Source organism: Heloderma suspectum, chromosome 5, assembly GCF_057233095.1.
Source record: "Heloderma suspectum isolate Gila_16-S chromosome 5, 16-S_ref, whole genome shotgun sequence".
NCBI classification, from domain to species: Eukaryota; Metazoa; Chordata; class Lepidosauria; order Squamata; family Helodermatidae; genus Heloderma; species Heloderma suspectum.
The window spans coordinates 76,743,253-76,749,252 of NC_139462.1; positions in this window are offsets into that span (position 1 = coordinate 76,743,253).

The window sequence follows — 6,000 nt, forward strand, 5'->3', positions numbered from 1 at the left end:
GTGGGCGAGAGGCACTTGCTACAGTTGGCAGTAAGCCACTTATAAGGTTGGGGTATCCCCCCCCCCAGTACAAAGTTGCCAATCAAGACTATATAAGCTGGATCATCCTCTTTTAAAAATGTAAGCATAGTTCGCAGTTTATGGCTCTAAACAACAAAATCATAACATGTGCAGCTCTTAAAATCAAACACAGTAATTACACTTTTGTGCAGCAGAATGTTCAGTTACATTTGTCTTTAAATGATGAAGACATCAGCTTCAGTGCAAACAGTTTCTTTGCAGTTAGGAAATTCTACATTCTATGAACCTAGGTTAGCAGCTCATAAATGTTCTTTTACCAGGAGGATAGCCTAGATAATTATCAGCAACTGTTTATGTTTAGGCCTGAATAGTTAACACTTTAACATTTAATACACTTGCTTGAGATGTCGTCTATGTGCTGCCATGGGTCAGAAAAACCTGATGATGTATTACAGTACACAAGATTTGAATTATTGGAAAGTAAAGTGACAAAGCCATGATTTCTCCTGGTATAGTAGGGGCTCCATCACACAGGCGGAGAATTCCATATTAATGCTGGTTCTTTCCCCGTCCAGTATCATTGCAGGACTGGGTTGTTCTCTTTAGATGGCAAGCCCCGTCGTGTTATTTCTCGTTTCTTTCCTTCTCACGGGGCTGGTGATGCCACTCAGAGGCATTGTCACCTTTCCGCAAAAAAGCATTATACACGCTTGGGGTGTAGCGACAGCTCCTACCTGGTTCCTGCCCCTTTCCCACCCCTTGCACACTGGTGGATGGGGACTGACACACAGTCCCCCCACCCATCTCCCTGGCCCCCCCGCCTCCCCATTCAGTGTTTTTGACAATCTCTGCCGTTTACTCACTGGGAATGCACAGCAGGGGGACATCCTGGCAGGTCAGAAGGCCAGAAAGCTGCTCTGCCGACCTGCCGCCTTATTCAGAACGCTGCAGGCCGAAAATGGCAAGGACCCAAAGTGGTGCAGGCCCGGGAAGGGGACATGCCCCACAGCCCATCGTCACCACCTTTGCCATCATGACCACATCCCCAACAACCCCAAACAACCACCCACAGCCACCAATTCACAGCGGTTCATTCGCACTAGGGGAGAAATACATGGAGAGGTCATGGTGTTCCATTTGCGCATATTTGAAAAAATACCACATTTTCGTGCTTTGAGGAAAACACAGGATAGGTGGGTGGAAATGGTGGGATAATGACTGGACAATGACGATGTCATGTAATGGACCCGCACAATTCAGTGAGTGGCCAGTCATGAATGTGCAATAAACTGGAGGTGTAGAGACGCCCCGTGTCCACCTGTTAACAATTCGGAAATATAGGCAGATACTGACACCTTAAATTGCAGCCACTGTAAAATATGCTGAAGATTATACTTACACCAAAGAGGCCATGAACACAAAGGTGCAAGATCATGTTGTAGAAAACACTGGTAGAACAGGGGAAATGGGCAAGACCCTCCAAGAAATGGATTTTTGTTTAAGGCTGAACTAACCGAAGAACATTCATGGAAGTATCTAGCCTGCATCATAAGAACTAGATCCTCTTGCATATGAGATTAGACAAAATGACGCTATGCGTTTACACCCCAATCCAGTGAACTGCTTGTGCAGTTGCATATGCAGGGCTCTTCCTTGGCTCTCAACCCAAGAACACCATCCAGAGCCCTGAGATCTTAGGCTGAGAGCCAGCAAAGACTCATGCACATGTGCAGATGTGGGAAAGAGCAGGGCATGCAACTTGAGAGCTTCACTTTCTAGTTTTGCTGTGACAAGACACTGCTGAGGAAATATCCTGCTATTCAGATTGAGCATTCGCTATGCTTACTTTTTACTTTTACTTTTTTTTTATACTTTCATTGAATTGTTACAGATTGTACTTTTTGCATTTCATTGCCATTTAACTCCACAGTTTAGAATTCCCGCCCCCCTCCTGTCTCTATTCATCAGCCATTGTGAATATTCAGGCTGTGGTGGGCGGTTGCTGCAGGTTATTGTGATGTCCGAACCCGTTGCTGTGATTAAGAAACTACTCATGAACCATGGGCTGTTTGGAGGTTGTAGGTGGTTTGTTAACCAAGCCGACAACCCACCCTGTGCTGGGTTTGGACATCATAAGTTGCGGCAACTGCCTGCCACAGCATGAATATTCACAGCGGTCACTAGCACACACTGCAACCCACCATGGCTTAAATAAGCTTAAATAAGCCTTGGTGGGCTGTGGCAATTGTGCAAACTGGCCCATATGTTTAGACAAATGAATGTTTAAATACCCTTGGTGGAAGTGATAAAGAAATGTTCACAATCTTTTGACCTCAGCCCTGTGAAATGAGCAGCTACACTAAGCTCTAAAGGTATTTTAGCAGAGTCGAAAGGTTTGTGTGTATCCAGTAGGGATCACCTGCCCTTGAAAAGGGCACCCACCATCTTATATCATAAATTGCTTTTGCTATGGCATATAATTTGCCATGCAGCACCCTTGGACATACGAACTAGTTGAGTGGTCCCTTAGAACTGGTTCATAGTATATGTTTGATAAAATATGAATCTTTAAAAAAAGGGAGGGAGGGAATTGGAATATCAGAATACCTTTGTAATACATTTTTACAGGTAAAATGAAAAACTTGGGTCCCAGAGAACGTTGTGGTTCATATTAGCACTTCGGGGATTTTAACTTTTTGGCCAATTCTGATGTGCCAAATAATACTACTCAACATAGATGGAAGTGTGTAACAAGTACATTGGATAGACTCATTACAGATTCCTACAATGCAGCCCAATTTGTCTTTCACCACTACCTTTCACTGATAGTTAGAATGGAAAAATACTGCACTGAAAAATAGTTTAAGCTATTAGAATTGATGCAAAATGTTTTCAAGTTTGGAGTCCCTGATCAAATTCAGCTCTTTCAAAGCATAAGCTTTATGCATGCGTGCTTGCGTGCGTGCGCGCGCGCGCGCGCACACACACACACACAGAACCTAAACTAGAATTCGGTCAGGTAAGTATTACTGCAGAATTTGCCAGTTCTGCTGAAGGCAGAAGAAATGGTTTTGGCTGCACCACAGAGCACTCCCTCTTCAGTGGTTGAGTAGGGAAAGGGCTTAGCTTAATTATACAAAGAAATCCACTGTCTTTCTCCCCTCCTGCCTGGAGGAGAATGTCCGCATATAACCAGCTGCTGCCCACTGGACTGAGGACCAGGATTTGGAAAAGGAAGGACATTTATATGCAGGGGGGCTTCAAGCAAGGCTTTTACGGTTCAATCGCTGTGCCTCATTCATGGAATGGGGGTTCCAGGTGACATAGTCTTCCATTTGTAACCCTCTCGTGTTTTCCCACTGCTTCTTCCATCTTTTTCCTTTTCACAAAGAAACCATCAAAGAGAAAAAGATGGAATAGCTGTGCAACCCCTTTTGACTGTAGCGCTAGGAGACCCCCTGTCTCGAAGCACTCCAAGTCCTTCTGTTAAGTGCAACACAGAAAGCATCCTGTTCCTTTAAATCCTATGGGGAGACACAAACACAGGTTTTGGGGAATGAGGAAGAAAATTAATACCAAGAAAAAACAAAGGTAAATGTATTGTGTTATCAAAAATAAGGTATGCACTGCCAGAGTACCAAGAAACATAAAAAATAGATAAGGAAAATGAATAAATTTCCATCTTGGAGAGGCAACCCTTTGGGCCTCATCTAATGCTACTCTTTCACAGAGTTGCCAAGGGCCTTATGATGCTAGTGTGGCTGCCATTGCATGGTAAATCATTGTATGGATGAAAGGGCTCCTCATGTGTTTCTGCAATTTTTAACCATGGCAACAAAATATTTCTTTTGTAGGCAGCTTTGCTGCTGTGGTTAAGATTGTCCCAAACACCTTGGAAACTTATAAACCACAGTTTGTACTCCCAACAGCAAACATGTCACCAACATGAAACTGTAAAAACAGGCCTATGTTTTGAAGCATCCCTAGTCTATGCCTATAGTTAGAACCAAGGGTTGGGGTTTTGATCCTTGTGCTGGCAATTCCTACTTGAAGAATACAAGTTGATGTAATGCCTTGTGGAACTTACAAACTAGAGGAACTTACAAACTAGAGAACGCAACCATTCTGTATGCTACAAAGGGAAAGCATGTTTCTAGCACAACTCTCTAATTTTCCTTCTGAAATGTACAACTGGTAGGAAATTTGTACATACAAGCTGTTGAGGACTTAAATTACACCATACAAAATGAAGATGTTTCTTTAGGACAACTAAGACACAATACTTCAGTGAACACCTTTATTGCTGGCTCCACACAAAACTTCCCCTCTGATTTATCACATAGCTTAAAACACAGAGCAGAGGTGGGCAGCACAGGGCCCTAAAAGGGTCAAATTTAGCATATAACCAAGCTAGATTTGCCCTTTTTGGCACTCTGTCGTGTTCCAGGTGCCATTTTTTTATAATTAAAAAAGAAAAACAAAAACTGTTTTCAGGTTTCCCAGCAGCCTGCAGCCTGTGGGGAGGGCGTATGCGGGGGCGAAAATGGCACCCAAACCTCCTGAAGTTGCCCACTCCTGACATAGACTATTTGCTAGGGGATAGTTACATGGATTTCAGTAAAATGACTCCAGGTTTAATCGTTTGGGAAACTACAGCCCAAGATTGAAATTAACAGGGATCAAGGATTGCAATCTTTAGTGAATCAATGGAAGGAAGAAACGGTGAAAGCAAAGTTTGGAAGAATAAAGTCTGAGTAACCTTTTAACCAAGTTAACCTATTCCCTTTTCTTACTCACTCATAGACAATGTGTTATAGATTTGAGAGTGTGCTTTACAAGAAAATGTTTAACATTCCTGGAGTAACGTATAATGGTGGTGTTGTTGTTGTTGTTGTTGTTTTAGTTTATGATAAATGTAAAGGTTATACCTAGATCTATACATTCTGAGTAGTGGGAGCAATGAAATGGACATCCAAATGTTAAAACTGTTCATGAGCTTTGTGATGTTTTTCAGAACTTTCCAAAATGTTTTTCTTTTTTCAAAAATTAGTTGTTTCATTACTTGTTGTTTCACACTTCTTAGTAACTGCTGAAGTTATTTTGTATACTATTTTTCAGGAAATGGCGAGTGTACAAATTAGGAGCTCTTAGGATCAGGCAGAGAAAATTCTGTATGCAAGTCCCCCTTTCTCCTCCTCCTTTCTCTAGCTTAAGCATGACGATTCCTTAATGACCTTCAACAACAACAACAACAATAAAAGACAAAAAGGCTAGTTGAAATAAGCATGCTTTCCAGAGAGAAAGCTTACAACATTTGATGCTTTTCAATTCAGAAAAAAAGGCAAGTAAGAGAGCAATTCTATGGTCCCGGGGGAGTGTCCTAGGGACCAGAGGATTCTTCAGAGTACCTCTGCCAAGCCCATAGATACTACTACAACCTCAGAAGGGGGACTCCAAAATCTGATCCCTCTCCCTGCCCCCTTGCAGCCGCTGCAGAAAGAACAGTGCTGGGTGCTTTCTGAGGTCACAAAAGTGGCCTCAGAGGACCTCAGAGAGGTCTGCAAGGGGGGGGGTTCTAGTGGATACGGAGGGGAGAGGCCAGGATATCACGTTTTCTATAGTCCTTCCAGCCCCAGTCCCCACCCCCGGCAGCACGTCTACTCTAGATGGGTTCAGAAGCCCATCTAGAGGAAAAAGTATAAACAGGAGATCGGAGAGTGAAAATTGCTTCCGTTGCTCATCCCGCCCTATTGGCAGCAGCCTGGCAGGGCATTTGATACTTGGAAGCCTCCAGATCAGAGGTTTCCATCCAACAAGGGCACAACCCATAGGACTGAACCCTAAGGGGGTGGGCATGACAGAGGTGTATAAAATTATGCATGGTGTGGAGAAAGAGCATAAAGGTTTTCTCTCTCTCTCATACTGGAACCCGGGTCATCCAGTATGCTGAATGGTGAGAGATTTAGGACAGAGGAGGAA